Raw genomic sequence first — 19,498 nt, 5'->3', positions numbered from 1 at the left:
AGTTACCTCTTGTTTTTGTGTTTTGTTTTTTGTTTTTTCTTTTCTTTTCTTTTCTTTTTCTTTTTGACGGAGTTTTGCTCTTGTTGCTAGGCTGGAGGGCAATGGTGCAATCTTGGCTCATTGCAACCTACACCTCCTGGGTTCAAGCGATTCTCCTGCCTCAGCCTCCCAAGTAGCTGAGATTACAGGTACCTGCCACCATGCCCAGCTAATTTTTGTATTTTAGTAGAGACAGGGTCTCACCATGTTAGTCAGGCTCCTCTTGAATTCCTCACCTCAGGTGATCCACCCGCCTTGGCCTCCCAAAGTGCTGGGGTTACAGGCATAAGCCACTGCTCCTGGCCACAACTTACTGTTATTTATCAGTTTTCTGTGGGATTGTTTAATGCTGATCAATCTCCCTGGAGCTAATCAACTCTGAGGCTTTAACAGAATTTACTTCTCAGAGCCTTACACTGAGAAGAAAACCTAAGGCCATGGAAAAGGCAACAAGGTGGTGCTATCTTGGGAATCCTCCAGGTCAATAAATAAGTGAAATAACTTTTCCATGGTAATATTCCTGTATTTTCTGCATGCAGAAATAAGAAACTCCTATATAAAAGGCAGAGGAAATCATAGTTAGGACTTTCATATTTCTAATGTTGAAGAGCCATAACTAGGGTAACTATAACTATAAATAGTACACTCTAACAAAAGCAGCATGGACTTTGAATTCAGCTCTCATCTTCAATACTTACTAGCTGTGTAACTTTGGACAGGTTACTTAAAGGTTACTTAAACTCTGAGTCTCCTGACGTGTAAATTAGCAATGTTACCACGTGTTTGTACCAGATAGTTTGTGTAAGATGCTGGCAAGATCTGGATGTGAAGGAAATAAGAATGTTTTCTGAAACATAAACTAAAAGATTAACATAGAAGATATCTAACAAATTGCAAAAAGTAAAACTAAAGAGACAAAATGGTTCCAGTGTTGATATAGTTGACTGAATGAATATTTGACCTATCTACAGAAATAATGTATAAACTAGAAAAAGGAGTAGAGAGTATCAAAAAAATCACAAAAGGCAAAAGTTGGAAATGTCCACCTATCAGGAGACAATTCTATCCCTATTGTGAAATAAAGGGGAGGCATTAAGGTTATATGAACTCTTCTTATTTTGTCAGATTCTCACCAATCAACTAAAAACTTGACAACCCTCAAATTCTACCTGAGAAATAGCTGCTCATTAAAAACTATCTCCTGACCCACTATTATTTTAATGGTGTTGAGTATTACTCTTTCTGCAATATATTTTTTTCTCATCATTAGTCAAATAGTTAATGCATATCTGATAAATATCCATTACGTGCCTGGAAATGCATGACAGATATTAGGAAAAAAGCAGCAAACAAAACACAAACATTTCAGGCCCCACAAAGCAAACTAGAGAATTTCACTGCATATTGATCAATTTTCCTTTCATTTTTAGACGTATTTTTCATAAGCTCATCTAATGTATGCTGACATTGTGTTATGTCTACTTCTAATGTCTCACCAAATTAGGTTACTAGAGCTGGAAAACATGTCCAGATTCCTGAGGTAAATTCATTTAAAAGCAAAATGCTTTTATTTGACTTTTCATGGGAAAATGTAAGATTTTATGTGAGTGGTAAAAATCTTAACATCACAGCAGCAAGTAAGGTATCTAATTTGTTTTCTAAGATTCTTACGTGAATTTGTGAAGATCAAAGATAAATTATTTGATACCTTGAGCATCAACTGCCTGGTAAATGCTCAATAACTAATAACAACAGTAATATCAAGAAGAAGAGTTAAAAAATGGCACTAACAGGTACCAACTCAAATCCCATTCAATAGTAACAAGTGAAGTTGTGTTATATGTGTTTTTGTTTGTTTGTTTTTTGTTTGTACAGATGCATTAACTGAAACACAGAGAAGTAAGTAGTTTTCCCAATGCTAGACTGCTAGCAACTTAGCAGGGTTAGTAAGCAAGGTAAAGCTTGAATTCAAGCAGTCTCACTACAGTCTTGTGTTTTTAACACACCACATAATTATGGCTTTTTATATGCTACAGCATTATGGTTATTCTTATTATGTGGTTATTATTGTTAATATTAGTAATAATAGCATTTAGAGTTTCTTAATCTATAAACTAAATGAATTTAATTGGCTGCTTTGGCTATGATTGTAAAATTGATTACTTCAGCATGGTTTCAGAAATTGGAGTTATAATTCATATTGGGCTCACACCAAACAAGATCATGAAATAATGTACAAACTGATTAATGTACTTTCCCCAAAGCAATAGTTTCTACTAAATGGGAAGGCTAAATATTTAAATGCAATGCAATACCCATAATATTTCTCTAAAATTTCCTGGCCAGGCACAGTGGCTCATGCCTGTAATGACAGCACTTTGGGAGGCCGAGGCGGGTAGACCACGAGGTCAGGAGTTTGAGACTAGCCTGACCAGCATGGTGAAACCCCGTCTCTACTAAAAATACAAAAAAATTAGCCAGGCATGGTCATGAGTGCCTGTAATCTCAGCTACTTGGGAGGCTGAGGCAGGAGAACTGCTTGAACCCGGGAGGTGGAGGTTGCAGTGAGCCGAGATTGCACCACTGCATTCCAGCCTGGGCGACAGAGTGAGACTCCATCCCAAAAATAAATAAATAAATAAATAAATAAATAAATAAATAAATCCCCATAAACATGGAAAGCAAACAAAATTAATTTGGAAGGATAAGCATGCAAGTACAGCCAGAAATATTCTTAACAATGGATAAGGAAGGAAGATACACTCTTTTAGATATAAAAATATATTTCAAAGATAAATAATACAAGATTATAAAGGTAAGTTAGAATAAATCTATACTATGTACTATAGTTTAAAGTCATGTAGACATTTAACATATATTTATTCTATGTGAATATAAGACAGTGTTGATATTAAAATAAATATAAAAGAATAAATCATTAATTAAGTGGTTTTGTAATAACTAGCCATTTCTATAAAAATTGAAAAAATGAATTCTGTATTCCTGTATGAATTCATAAAAATAATTTCAAATGTATCAAATATTTGCGTAGAAAATAAGAAACAATATTACCGTAAAATATAGGTAAGTATCATACTTTTGGTGATAGAGACAACCTTTCTATGAATGATACACAGAAAAACTATATAGAAGAAAAATAGATACTACATCATTTTGAAATGGTTATACCTCAAAAATGCCACAATTAGAGTGATAAACTAGGAAACTAATTTGAACTTATATAAACAGAAGATTAATATCTTTACTTTTAAATAGCTGTTAATTTAAAAAATACTAATAGAAAAATAAGTAAAAGAGATCAAAAATAAAATGTAAAAGTAGACTGAGAGTCAATAGAGGCAATACAGTCACCAAGGCAGTAGAAGCAGGAATCGAGAGCGGAGACCAGCTCTCACCTTAGGACGACTCCTAGGGAAGCGTGAGTGAAGTGCAGGTGGGGCAGTCCACTCTTGCCATGGGCCTCTGGTATCTTAGCTACAAAAGATCCCAGGACCCCAGTAGACATTTGAATTAGCAGGGGGATCTGCCCCTAGGGTAGGCAGTAACAGAGCTTCAGAGCCCACCCAGAGGCCAGGGAATTCTCTGAGCTGGGCAGCTGCAGCAGAACACAGCCATAGAGGTCCATCCCCCAAGACTCTCCATTTCCTTTAAGTAGCTCTAAGCTGATGACTGGGCCAAGAGAGAACAAGGTAATCTTTACTACCCAGGACAGGGCACATTTGTTCAGCAGACGCCCCTGCCTGCCAGCCCTTACCAAGTTCCCTGCCTGGTTGCTCCCACAGGAGCACGTGCACAGTGCAGCCTCTGCTGCCCAGTCTGGGTGCTTCGCCCAGGGCTCCACTTAAATGCTTTCCTGGCAGCATGGGAGCACTTCAAATCCCTCAGCCCAGCCAGGGCCTGACCCTGAGGGGCCGCAAGATAGAGCCAGAAGCCTGGTTGCAACACCCTAAGGTTGTAGCGCACACAACTCAGCAGTGCTGAGCCGAGATCTGTGGCCAGCACTTGAATAGGGGAAGACACCCCACCCCACTCTCTGAACACTGAGAGGGATGAGAAGCATGAGCTCATGGGCTCTCCCTTTGCAAAGCCAATCCAGAAAGGAAGTGGCCTGTCTGCCAGCTGCAGGCCTCTTCCCAAGGAAGCATTGCAACCAGAAACACCAAAGGAAATGCAGGTGCAGCACCAGAGATCAGAGGGGCTCTCCTAAGGCCTGAGAGTTGACCTGGCAATGGGGTCATCTCTTTCCCATTACCCATCACAGAAAACTACTGCAAAGACTACTGCAAAGGCGCTGAAATATTTTCCAACTGGTGCACACATACACACACACACACACACACAGACACACACACACACAGTCTATTATCGTAAAACTGCTGAAAAGAAAAGGCAGTCGAAAGTCACTTCCAAGATGGCCTAACAGGAACAGCTCTGGTCTGCAGCAACTCCCAGCGAGATTGACTATGCTTTTCCCATAGTCTTAGCAACCGGCAGACCAGGAGATACCCTCCTGTGTCTGGCTCGGTGGGTCCCACACCCACGGAGCCTTGCTCACTGCTAGTGTAGCAGTCTGAGATCAACCTGGGATGTGGGAGCTTGGTGGGGGGAGGGGCGTCTGCCATTACTGAGGCTTGAGTAGCTCATAGTGTAAACAAAGTGGCAGGGAAGCATGAACTGGGCAGAGCCCACCACAGCTCAGCTGTACCTCTTGGGGCAGGGCATAGCAGAATAAAGGTTGCAGACAGTTTCTGCAGACTTAAACATCCCTGTGTGACAGCTCTGAAGAGAGCAGTGGTTCTCTCAACACAGCATTCAGGCTCTGAGAATGGACAGACTGCCTCCTCAAGCAGGTCCTTCACCCCTCTGCGACGAAGCTTCCAGAGGAAGGATCAGGCAGCAATATTTGCTGTTCTGCAGCCTCTGCGGGTGCTACTCAGGCAAACAGGGTCTGGAGTGGACTGCCAGCAAACTCCAACAGACCTGCAGCTGAGGGGTCTGACTGTTAGAAGGAAAACTAACAAATAGAAAGGAATACCATCAACATCAACAAAAAGGACATCCACACCAAAACCTCATCTGTAGGTCACCAACATCAAAGACCAAAGGTAGATAAAACCACAAAGATGGGGAGAAACCAGAGCAGAAAAGCTGAAAATTCTAAAAAACAGAGAGCCTCTTCTCCTCCAAAGGATCACAGCTCCTCTCCAGCAAGGGAACAAAATTGGATAGAGAATGAGTTTGATGAGTTGACAGAAGTAGACTTCAGAAAGTCCATAATAACAAACTTCTCCAAGCTAAAGGAGCATGTTCTAACTCATCGTGAGGAAGCTAAAAACCTTGAGAAAAGGTTAGACGAATGGCTAACTAGAATAAACAGTGTACAGAAGACCTTAAGTGACCTGATGGAGCTGAAAACCACAGCACTAGAACTTCATGACTCATGCACAAGCTTCAATAGCCAATTCAATCAAGTGGAAGAAATGATATTAGTGACTGAAGATCAAACTAATGAAATAAAGTGAGAAAACAAGATTAGAGAAAAAAGAGTGAAAAGAACTGAACAATACAATTAAATCTCCTGGAAATAGCACTGATACAGCAGTAGTGTATTGGCAACCACTTTTAAAATAATTAAACATTTATTAAGATGGCACATAAAATAAATAACATTCATATTAATTTTAAATGTCAATTTAATATCTAATTCAAGGTGAGAAATGCATACATTTCCCATTGAATTCAATTTTATAAATTGTTTATTATTCAAAAGAAACTCTTCCTAGAGTCAGCCTCAAATAGACTTACCTTTTTTATTTATTTCTACAAACAGCTTCCTTCAGGGTCCCAGTATTTCTAGTATTATCTTGATTTTCCTGAGAATATCCTCTGGCACTCAGCACCGTTCTGCCCTTCTAAGTTGACTCTTGTTCTACAGAAGTTGGAAACCGGGAAACTACCTTTCCTAAACTTTCACGCCAGCAGTCTTGTGGTTTGGATTATGCTGGGAGGGGTATTAGTGGAGGACTGGGAATGGGGAGAGGAAAAGGAGCTTTTGCACTCTTGAGATGTTGACAGGCAGTAGTAGACTTGGAAAGTCCTAAGGTTTGCTGTGCCTTCTGGGCATTCTCTTAAGAATACCTGTTTCACTGCTGTAGGAGCTGAGAGGATCCGCTGCAATTTCTTGTGATCCCTGAAACATCCTGATTTCCTGAAGCTAGAAGTATTGCTCCCCAGAGTGTCCCAAGGGTTTGAAATCATCTAATTCCATAGTGAACTGCCATTCTGCCTAGAATATCTAGGATAGTTTCTGTTTTCTTTTATCACTGATCCTCTGATGATGTACCTTCCAAGCTGTTTTTCTAACCTGAATAGTTTTTCTTTTCTTAAATTGAAACTCACTTGACGTTTTTTTATACCTTGATTTCCGTTCATAATTCACGGAAATTGGATTCACTGTTGTTTGGATATATGTCAGTATTTTGGCTTATTTTTGTGTGTTTATTCCTTAAAAAATGTACAGGAAAATTGCTTTAATTTGGTACAATGAGAATAGTACCAAATAGTATTACTTTTTTAGATTTAAAAATATTTCTGTTAATAAGGTGAACTCTGTAATCTCATTTGATTCTCACAACAGCTGGATAAACTGAAGCTATTATATTGGCATTTGACAAATGTGAAAGTAAAAAAAAAAAAAAAAAGACATTATGAATTGGTTAAGTTTATGTATCTCCCTGTTCAAAAGTATGTGTTATTTCTAACACAGAATGACAACTTTTTAAACATTAATTACAAGATGAAGGAATTCCTCTTCCTTGTCTTATATCCATAAGCTAGCTTGTGATTTCCACAATCTAGCATTGCCTGAAATTAGGAAGTTGTATAAAAAATTCCCAACTGTGATATGAGCAAGTTTATTTGTATATTGAATGACAACAGTCAAGGTCATAATGACAATAATAACAACATCACTAAGTAGTTTGAAGATTGTTGTTTACTAAACCATGAAATACTTGTATATAATTTTATTTTCCTATAAATCAGTCTTGCTGTGATTATGAAATAATATGCCACATTATCAGGGAAGCAAGAAACACATATAAACAAACACAAAGAAAGATGTCAAGATGGACAATTTCCCCTTAAGTTGCCATGAAGAACAGGACGCCAGAGCTCACATATTTTCTAGTATAACCTAATTCTCTAAAAAACATCACCATGCATCCTGCCCAGATAGAATGTATCATTGCTAGCTTTGTATCAGCCTCATTAGTATGTAAACATAGGTTCCTATAAATCGTTGACTGTAGTTTTTGAACTTTTACTGGAGAGAGTTTAGTGACTTATGATTATAGCCTGTATTTAGTCCTTGGTTCAAATCCTACCTCTGCCACTTAGTCATGTAAACCTTAACAAGTTCCACAATGTCTCTAAGCCTTCATTTTCCCATCAATAAATTACCAGTACTGAACTCAGTAGGCTGTGCTTATGCTTAAATAATATAATGTGCATAAGGAACTAAGCAAGGTTCCAGGAACAAATGTGTTTTTAATGTCAGTGATTAATACTTCTGCTTTCCTAAGATACACGGTTGGAGGGGGAGGAAAAAGGCAAGCCGACGGCATGCATCAACGCATCATTTAGTGTAAAGTGGTCATCAGGAGAGAAATTTTTTAAAAATTAACCTCAAACTCTACCCTGCTTTTGGTAACAAATATTCCATGTCCTATGATATAATCTAATAATCATACTCACTCACTGCTTTCCCTCCGGTACAAGGAACACAAAACGTGTGTCACACTGAAGTTCGGTTTCTTTCCAATGCTGTGGTCTGCTAGTGGCTCACCCACAGAGCATATGGCCCACAGAACATTTTCTTCTATATGCTGCACTTCAATCTTCCCTCCAGGGGGATCCTTTTTTTTTTTTTGGGACTGATACATTTAAGAAAACCTACTGCAGCTCTTCAATTACCATTTAATCAAATAGATAAAGAAGATGCACTCACATCTAACTTTCATTTGATCATGCGTTAATAATGTAGGAATACAAGCCTGTAATCCCAGCACTTTGGGAGGCCGAGACGGGTGGATCACGAGGTCAGGAGATCGAGACCATCCTGGCTAACACGATGAAACCCCGTCTCTATTAAGAAATACAAAAAACTAGCTGGGCGAGGTGGTGAGCGCCTGTAGTCCCAGCTACTCGGGAGGCTGAGGCCGGAGAATGGTGTAAACCCGGGAGGCGGAGCTTGCAGTGAGCTGAGATCCGGCCACTGCACTCCAGCCTGGGTGACAGAGCGAGACTCCGTCTCAAAAAAAAAAAAAAAAAAAAAATGTAGGAATACAAACCTGAACCTGTTTGATGTGTCTTAGTAGATGCTCTCTAGAATTTTTCACAAAACTGCACTGTATTTGCTGATCCATTTGAAGTCCAGTTTTTAAGTGGGATGATTTAAGTTTAAATAGTGATAAATAAGAGAATCCTTGGAGGAAAAGAGAGGTGACAGTTATCAATCCTAAGTAAGAGTACATTTATTCTTTTTATAAAACTGGTTTACCTGCCTTTGCTTACCAAAGTCAGTCCCTGCATAGGTATCGGTTGCATAACCAGTGTATCCGCAACCAGGAGATCCGGGTGAAGACAACATTGACACATGTACTGATATACTCAGATATTTGGCTATGTGCACCTTGTACCAGATGTTTTTGCTTTAACAACACCTGTAACAAATTTTTAAACTGCAACCTCTAGACAGGAAGACACTGCTAATCAAGGTAAACCAGAGCAATATTTCATGCAAACTGAATACAGTATAACCAGCAGTTTATTACAATAAGTAGTAAGGATCTTAACTCCTTAAGTGACCAATTCCTCTTCAACAAGTAATTGCTATCATATTTTACACACCAGTGGTTGTCGGTAAGCCATCAATCTAGTCTTAGATTTTTGTTTCTCCCATGATGGTCCTTGTTGAGCTGGCTGTCTTGCAAAGTGCTGAAGATGACCAATGGGTGAATCAGATAGGTCTGCATTTAATTAAGGGTGCTTCTGATTCCTGAATTTCCTTCTCCAGTGTCATCACTGTTTTCCATCTATCTTCTCTTGATAATTTTCACATCTATACTTCTAAAATTCAGTTGGAAGGGAAGCATTTATATCTATTTGGAATAACTCAAACTCCATTTTATCAGCTTTATTGGTTTAATTATACAAAATAGCCGATATTGACCACTTTTGACCTCAAAAATGATAATTTCATATACCCATACCCAGTATCCTCACTTTGTTTTACTTATCTTATGCTCTCCACTTTTGAAACTTTCTTTGTACCTGCTTTGCAGGGCTGGGGTCAGATGTTATTTCTCTATGACACCCTATGTAGTTATATTATCAATAGTATCATTGAATATACTTTCTCTCTTGTGCTTATTACCATGTGAACCAAATGATTGTCTGGTCTTACTGGTTAGTCTGACCTCACAAACTTGACTAACTCTATCCGTTCCAACACATACTTTTTGTTCTGTTCGATACTCAGATATCAAGGATCCTTCTGTTTTCTGTTCCTCTTATCATTATTGTATTTTTTATTATTAATATTATATCAGAGACTTACATAGTTCTTGCTGTGTGCCAGCACAATTCTTGGCATTTTATATATATAAACTCATTTGAACTAATGATGCTGTCTATTGCCTCACTTAGCCAGAGGGATGGATGAAACATTGGACTTATTTGAACTTCCATACAACTGAGAATTTCAGTTGAGCAGGCATCAAATTCCTAAGTGAAAAATGATTCTTGAGCTCAATAAGTAAAATAAATTCACACCTAGACACATAATAGTGAAACAGCAGAATACAAAAATAAGAGAAAATTTCAAAAGCAACTAGATCCAAAATACATTACCTACAAAGGACCAGGAATTGAATCAACAGCAGATTTCTCAAATGAAATAAATGAAAACATAGAAAATGGACTAATAGCAACAAAATGTTGAGAGGAATCATTGTCAATCTAGAACTGTGTACTAACTACTGTATCTTTGGAGAGTGAGAACACACAAAAGCATGTTCAAAGTTTGAAAATATTGGAAGAAATTCAAAGTAAGAGCTTCTAATATTCTTAAACTCTTTCCAAAGGTGGAGACTTTTTATTATCTGTTATGTGATTTAACTGTAGCCACTAACAGAATAGAGAATGAATGTGTAACATCCAATACATCTGAGAAGGAAAAATAGAATATATTAAATTTCATCAACTTAGTAGAAAGCAGGAAAAGACAAAAGGAACAATTAAAGTTATTAATAATAAACAATTGAAAAAAACAAATCTAAATACAAATTATGTTAATCAATTAAGCTCTCATGTTAACAGGCTAATATATCAAATAAATTAAATATAGTTTTGTAATAAAACAAAGAAAAAGCGTGGGAAATAGCATACGTAATATACAAAGACTAGCTTTAAAAAAGGTGTCTTTAAAAAAGACTTTATGTCAAAAAACATTACGAAGAGGTGACCATAAAAGGGCCATAAAGATTTTATGGTTCTGAACAGACACAGATTCATTAACAAAGCCTTAAAATACATTAAGTAAAATATTGTAAATAATAGAATAAGAACAAATTATTTTTTTAAATCTTTAATTATCCACACAGATATGGTATACCTCTCAATACTGATAAAACAGATTAATTTGTGATAAGACACAAACTAATAACCATACATATTTGGAATTTGTAACTAATAGATGTGGTATATGTCCTGAAATCAACAAATTATTTTTAAACGAGCATGAAAATATCACACAATGACCATGAACTGTAACTCAAAGGATCAGAATCACAGGAAAAATATTTTTTGCATGATGCAATAAACTTAGATATCACTGTAAAATGTTAATTTTCTTTATAGAAAAATGTACAAGTCTAAGTAAGTTAAAGATTCATTATAAAAGAGAAATTATGAAGTATTTATAAGATAATAGTACTCCTGTTTTTATCTCTCCAACCCCTCACATCTGACCTTGAGACTCACATATCCATGGCCTGCTCAACATATCAACTAGATTACCAAAAAAAGCATCTTAATTTTAACATGTCTGAAACGACCCGTCATCTTTCTCATTAAACTTATTTCACCTGCAGCTTTCTCCACCTCACTTATAGTAACCCAATTTTTTCCATGTCTGAAGCTGAACATCTTAGCCTCATCATTAATTTCTTTTTCGCACACCCCATGTGCAATCCATTTGTAAATCCTATAAGCTCAACTTCAAGACAGAACCAGAATCTGATTTTTTTATTCCCCCTCTGCCCTTACAAGGACACAGACACACAGACACACATACACACACACACACACACACACACAACTATTTCTCAATCAACTCTAATGTGGAATATTGCAATACTGTTATCAAAGATTTTCATGTTTTCACTCCTTTCCGTATATCATAGGGTGTATATTGTATATATCATATATATGTGTATATGTGTATACATTAGAATGTATATTGTATACATGTATACATCATACTGATGATATCATACTAATGTACACATGTATCATACTGATGTATACATGTATACATCATATTGAAACATGTATACATCATATTGATACATGTATACATGTATACATATATATGATGTATATAGTATACATCCTTTTAATATCATTACTAAATCATGCCTTTAGGAAAAAACAGATTGTAATTTTTTCTTATAGCTAAAACTCTATTAAAAAGAAAGTTGTAATGTTGCCCTATTTTAACTTCTGTTTTAAAAATAATTACACTGATTTATTTTGTCAGAATATATTACTTCTAAACACATTATTACATTGTTTTTATGAATAGTTTTTGTTTTTCATGCATACCTCTCCAGTAATTTAAGATGAAATTGATCACAAGCCCAACTCTAAATCTGATAAATAATTATACCTATGAAGTTCACAACTCCAGGGGACGCCACCACATAGAATCAAAGGCAAATGGCAACCCCTAGAATAATGCTACAAAGGATGTTTCCTGGAATTGTACCATATTGTGTCCTTTTGCGTATCAATAAGGTGACTGCAGTGGATTGAATTATTGGTTTCAATTATGGGCTTCCTTGTATAATAGAATAATTGACCATAATCATGTAATAGCTTCATTTTGGACAGAGTGCCCTCACCCACTCTTTGACTTTGGTTTGGCCATGTGACTGGGAATCCTTTGGCCTTGGGCTGTTCATGAATATGACACGGTGGAAGATTGAAATGAGTTTTTGTGGTTAGTTGCTCTCTTGCACTCCTACCTCTTGTTACAAGAACATTCCACACATAGACGGAGGTCTAGGAAAGATGACAGCCATGTGAAACTGTCCTTGATGGCCCAACACACAACTAAGAAGCAAGCCCACCTGAGTCCAACCTAGACCAGCCAGATCCCATGATACAGTTGCCTGAGTGAGAAATTGTTGTATGAGACTGGGTTTGTGGCAGTTTATTACAGTGTTAATATGACCATGGCTGACTGTTAAAATGGTCCACAACTTACATAGCTAAATTATATGATAAAATGTGCTTGTGGTCTGTTTTATATGAAAGCTACATTATTGTGAGTTTGCCAAAAATTTACACTATATCATTCCTGCTCTCATAGCTAACGTCATCCCTTATATAGATACCTGGTTCCTGGTTTAATGGAACAAACATTCACTTGTCATCTCCTGGGTTTCAGGACTCATGCTAGTTTCAAAGATGAATGAGGCATCATCACTGGCCTCAGTTATGTATTTATATGTAATTGAAAGAGATAGACCAGTAACAAAGCGATAAAAACCACATTATAAGCCACTATACAAAAACCCCTAAACAAAGATAACAAACTTGCATGCAATAAACCAGTACTGTTGCTCACCCGTGACTATGGGTCCAAGCTTTTGCCCTGGTGGAAATCAGCCCATATGTGTGAGAACTGAAGTTATAGTCCTGGTTTTTATCAGAACTATGCTCCAGGTAACTGGATCCATGAAACTGAGCTCTTTGGCAACCTAATTTATTCAGAGCACAGTTGAAATACTAAAAAGCAATTCTTTAAACTTTCGAACAAACAAAATAGCTGTCACAACTTGCATGCACTGAAGTTCATATATTTTACTGATAATATTTACCCTGAGACCCTTAAACCAGAAAGTATTCATTTTTATCAGCTGCAAACCTCGCAGCACATCTTAGAGTCATTGATTAGCATGTTTTCAGACAGAATAGTGAAGGTAGGTACAGTCTATACATAAAATTAGACTCTAAAAATGCAGTTAAGATAAGGGACATTCTTTGGACCCATTGGGATTGTGCTATTTAAAGAGAAAAAAGAATGACTTTTATAGCAAGATAAATCTATATTTTAACTAACAAAGACACATCACAGATTCTGTGGCAGGAAGGACTGAGGAATATGGCTTCGTTTGGTGGGGGAAACTACCCCCTACAAAGGTGAAGCTTGTTGATTATATTATTTAGAGACCTTGTGGTCTGATAACTGGTATTTCACTTGCCTCATTGCTATGTTTCCTCTAATGTTTTTAAGTTATTGCCTTACCGACACTAATGTTAAGACACATTCTCCCAAGACATCCGCTTTCCCTCTGCTCATCCCACCCTCTCCACTGTACTTCATTTGAAGGTCAACTCTGCCATATTCTTGCTGTTTGTCTTTGGGGAGCCACTTACTTCTCAGATTAAATTTCCCCATAGGTAGAGTGAGAATAATACAATTAACCTTGCAGAGTAATGTTGAGGATGAGAAATCATATATGCAAAAGTCCATCACAGTACCTGGTACACAGAATGAGTGGTTGAATAAAATAAACTAAATATCTCAATAACAAATTTTCTGAGCATGAGTTTTCATTTAATGGAAAATAATAAACATAGCAGCCTTCCTAAATATTAATGTATTTAACTACTAAAATAGTAGAAATGTATCCTGTTGAATATGTAACTTTCATGTTTAAGGTAATCAGAGATCTTCAAATACAGGAATTGATTGTTACCTTCCGTTAATATAATTTATAACATTTCTAAAAAATGGGCAATATCTTGACTTTTTCAATACCTTCAAATCTAAGTCTGAGTATTTCTAGAATAACATTTTTTCATATGCACAGATTGAGGGAAAAGGAGATCAACATTTGTTGTAGCTGTTCTAACTTCAACAACAGGATATTTGGCTTGATTTGTTTTATTATCTCAACTCTATTGACTGTTAGGCATATCAAAGGCCTTAATTACAGGGATGGAAGGCATGATTCACAGTTGATAAGAAGGAAAACCATTGCAGTCTCACAAGCAACCTCCTGCTTTCCTAAGCAAGGATATGGTCTGATTGAGGAACATTGCACTGTAATTATGGTGTCCTTTTAGGCATAATTGTAACAGTAAAAAAAAAAAAAAAAAAAAAAATGCATCCTTTGACGACAATCTGCTTTTTGTTCATGAGATAAATTGGCTCATTTGTTCAGCAACTAACATATTCTTTGTGCTTCATCTTGATTTCCCGGATGGTCAAGAACTCAACAAAATTTGCAGTTAATTGTTTCTATGTTACTTAGAAAATATTGAGAAAGAGTGAATTTTTTTAAGTTATTTTGGAAATTGTTCCAGTTGAGAAGCTTTCAGGACTGTTAACTACCATTTACATGGTATGAGAAGAATAAACTTTCTTTCTGAAATGGAATATATTCTAGGTTAGGGACACATTTATAATATCAGTAATGGTAAGGTATGACAAGTGGAAATCAGTTGATCAGTTTTCCAGTTTAGGAACATTCTTACTGGAATATCAATAATGACAGCCAATAACTTGTCCCCTCAATTTGAACAATGTAGATAGAAATTTCTAAGTGCTTGATGACTGTTATAATAAACTTTCTAATACATATAAGACTTTTTCTCCCTTAATGATAAAAGTAAAATTCCAAATGTATTCCCTAGGAGTTCTCTAGGGAACGGCTCATACCTGTGACATAAAGCATAAAGTGTGCTATGTCCCCACAGAAACATCCCCGTCCAAAATCTCAAGCAATGTCTTAAAAACTACTCTTAGCCACGTCGGTTAATAGTTAACTAAAATAGTATGCCTTTTCCCTTGTTTTCATTTATAAATTGCTTACAGAGTGCAATCAGAAAGAAATTATAAGGCTATTCTCTTACTACTACAAGTAAATGTAGGATTTAAAATACTCATCACATTGTGGTTTTAACACAGCTCTCACCACCATTATGCAAAATGTGCGCACCCACACACATACACACACACACATATGCACACACTGCCCTGTGTCTGCTGTACCTTTCAGGTGGAGGAAGGTTGAAGTCACTTCTATTCACTATTAAGTCAGTTATTCTCACCTTAATAATTAACTTTCAGTATCCTGGAAGACCTAGGTATAGTTTAGAATTTCAATTATGTATAACCATATGGGTTATATATAGATTTTTTTTTCATACAAATTTCTATTTTTTTACTTCCTCATTATGGGCCTAAAAAAATCTCTCCTTTAGGAATAAAATGTTGCTTATTAGGTGTCAGTCCAAAAGTTGGACATTCACTTATTTTCCAAGATGGCTGTGAAAAAATTTATTTTTTTCAAGTATGAGAGAATTCGTATTCTAATTACAATAGAATCTCTGGAAATCAGTATTTTATCTTAAAGTTTGAAAAGTTCTGCTTAATATATAATACTGTGTTTAAATAACAAATTAGAAATGAAAAATTTGTTTTAAAATTGCTCAATTAGCAACATCTATGGGCATCTCTCTTTAGGAGTAAAACAGTCTCTAATCCTTTTCTTGGATTTCTTTGTCGTTGGCTAATATGAGAACATTGTTATTTTTAGTAAGAAAATTTATTTTATTCACATTTATTATGATAACTGATGTGATGTTATGACTCTTTTTGCATATTTTTCACTTCCCTGATTTATATCCATGTCTATTAATTTTGTTCTGGTATTTTCTATATTTTGTTATATTGGCAGATCAAAACCATTTTATTTGGACCCAGAGGGTACTTAATAAGTCATGATGATTCACATCAAATGTTATGAGTTTTTTCATTTTGTTTTCTTACAGTTCAGCACTGTCATGTTTAAAAAATTAAATTTTATTTTTTAATTGACAAAAATTATATATTTATGGGGTACAATGTGATGTTTATGGCAACCTAAAGGCTTCCCAGCAAGGTAAGAGTAAAACTGAGCTCCTTAGCCTGACACACAAAGCCCTGTGGGTTTTTCCAGAGGACTTCTCTCCCTTCATCTTCTGTCATGCTTCCCAACCCCCACTCTGCTCTAGCCACACTAACCTCCTTTCTGCATTTTAATCTAAGCACTTTCTTCCTGCCCTTTGCAATATAAAATCTTCCCTGCTTGTTTCAATGTAATCATTCATTAATATTTGTTGAAGATATGAATGAATAGGTAAAGTACCAAGAGAGTTTAAGGAATTGAAATTCAAGCTGGTCATAGGGCTTGGTGTCAACTCTTTTAACTTTCTGCTGGCTTCTTAATATGACTAGAAAAGGAGGCTGTCCTAAAAAGATTTGGTTTATGTTAAGTTCACTTTTATTTGGGCTGTTCATTGATGGGTCGATAACATACTAAATATATAGCCTATCTTTCTGCAATATTGTATTAACATACCAAAACAGAAAAAGCTCATTGAAAATTAGTCCTAATATCTTTACAGGAAAGACCTCAAGGAAATCCATGACCCAAATACATGTAGTGACCAAAAGCCATTTCCTAGAATGACTGTTTGGACCCTATTTAAACTGTAAACATAGTGTTGATTATTCCCATGGCCTGGTGAAATATCCCAGAAACACTGGCATTTTGGATTTCAAACAATATAATCAGACTTGTCATGTCTGAAAGTGGTTCAAATATTATTTTCAGCCCATGAATCCAGATTTGTCTTTGTACAAAATATTCTTGTCATAGCCAAATGGAAGATATTTAGCAAGTACAAATAGAGGAAACCCACTTAAATTTGAATTTGAATTTCAGATAAACAACACAGTTTTAGTATACATATGTTTTATGCAATATTTGCAGCATACTTATGCTAAAAAAATTTGTTCTTTAATGGCAGTTTCAATTTAACTGGAAGTCCTATATTTTATCTGGCAACCCTGACTATGGCCTGCTACTGAACCGGTGTCTCCTCCAATTGGTACACTCACAATACCTGTCCTATTTATAAAGCACAAAAGGTTAGCATCTGTTACTTACTGCCTCAGACTTTCCAAATGTAAAATATTCACTGATTGCCTTGCACTCTAGGTCTTAATGGGGACGTTGACCCTTAGTTTAGTAATGGATTGAGCCAGAGATGTGAAAATATAAATTTCTTCATTCTATGTCCATGTCTGTTTCCATTGGTAGTACATTTTCTTTTTCTCAAAATCTTCTGAGACTCCATAAAAATCGCTAGGTTCCATCATTCATCTAACAAACTGCTGTTTAGTCAGTTATTCAGTCAAAACTCCAAAGTGTTTGAAGATGATGGCACTAGTGGGAAATGGTTTATGTTTCCCAAATAGTATAAAGTATCCAATAAACCTAGATGGGACATAAAATGTGGCCACACTAGGGAGTTATCTCCTCTATGTGCAGGGTGAGGTCAATGTTTGCACTTAGCAGGCCGAATTTTTCATCCACTGGGGAAACATGATTATTATAATATATGCTGTATTAGTCCATTTTCACACTGCTATGAAGAAATACCCGAGACTGGGTAATTTATAAAGAAAAGAGGTTTAATTGACTCACAGTTCCGCAGGTTGAGGAGGCCTCAGGAAACTTAGAATCATGGTAGAAGACGAAGAGGTAGCAGGTGCCTTCTTCACAAGGTGGCAGGAGAGAAAGGGCATGTAAAGGAAGAACTGTCGAACACCTATAAAACCATCAGATCTTGTGAGAACTCACTCACTATCATCAGAGCAGCATGGGGGAAACTGTCCCCATGATCCAATTACCTCCCACCAGGTTCTTCCATCGACACGTGGGGATTATGGGGATTACAACTCAAGATGAGATTTGAGTGGGGACACGGAGCCAAACAATATCATATGCTATATTTATTTTTAGTGATTGTGATCCTAGTTTGTAAACCCAATTTTCTTTTTCTGATAGGCATTTAGAGTGGGAAAAGAAGACAAGAAAGTGAACTTTTCAGATTTTTGCTAATAAGCATATAAATATATCTACCTGTATACCTATCTGTCTTCATATCTTCTATTTATAACAGAGGGAGACTCGGGCTTATGTTTAGCCCCTACCTGTCTTATTGGGAAGTTTAAGCAAATGAGTATCTATTCTCTCTGTTGTGTAGATCTTCTCTCAACTGAATCTTTCACATTGGCTATGAAACATGTTAATCCCTTCCTATAAAATAACTCTTCCCAGATCCTAAACCACCCATAGCTACTTCCTTTTATCCCTTTTCTTTATTCTACTTCCTTTTATTCATTCATAGCTGAACTTCTCAAGGTTTTTCATAGTCACTCCATTCTGTCTTCACTCCCACTGCACTCTATACCTGCGGAACTATTTATTACTTCTGCCTTTACCATTCATACAACCAGCTCTCTTCAAGATTATTATATTACACATTGTGTAGATACATCCTTAACCTCTGTAGTAAGCAGAGTAATGACAATCAAAGATGTCCACGTCCTAGCCCCTAGGACCTGTGACTATGTTATGTCATATGGAAAAGGGAAGTTAAAATAACATAAAATTAAGTTTGCTAATCAGATGACCTTAAAATCCTGTATTATCCAGGAGGGCCCAATGTAATGATAAAGGGCTTCAAAAGTGGAAGAAGGAGGTGCAGGAGAGAGAAGCAGAGAGATGGAAGGATGAAAAGGACTTGACCTGATGTTGCTGGCTTTGAAGATAGAGGAAGGGGCCTTGAGCCAAGGAATGCCAGTAGCCTGTAGAAGCTGGAGAAAGCGAGGGAATCAGTTCTACCTAGAGCTTCCAGACGGAAATGCAGCATGCCAATGTGACTTTACTTGGTGAGATCTGTGCCAGATTTTTGACTGTCAGAACTGTGAGATAATAAACTTATGTTTTATTAAAGCACCTACACGGTAGTAATTTGTTACAGCAGTAGTAGGGACTAATCCAAGTTCCTTAATCTAGCACTCCCCTGGCTTTGCTCTGACTTCTCAGGGATCCCTATCTTTCCAGCCTTTTCCTCCTCTCTGAGGCCTTTACAGTCTCATGCTCTGTCCTAAATGAACTTTCTACTTCCTCTGTGTTAACCTCACCCAGGGCTCTAATCATCACTTCTTTACAGATTACTCATACATTTTCATTCCTAGCCCATACCTCTTGTTGAGTTCCAGGTCTATAAATTCAATTGCTTGGCTGAC

The sequence above is a fragment of the Macaca fascicularis genome, chromosome 12 (assembly GCF_037993035.2).
Source record: "Macaca fascicularis isolate 582-1 chromosome 12, T2T-MFA8v1.1".
In the NCBI taxonomy this organism is placed as follows: domain Eukaryota; kingdom Metazoa; phylum Chordata; class Mammalia; order Primates; family Cercopithecidae; genus Macaca; species Macaca fascicularis.
Note: the sequence above shows the minus strand (reverse complement) of the source record.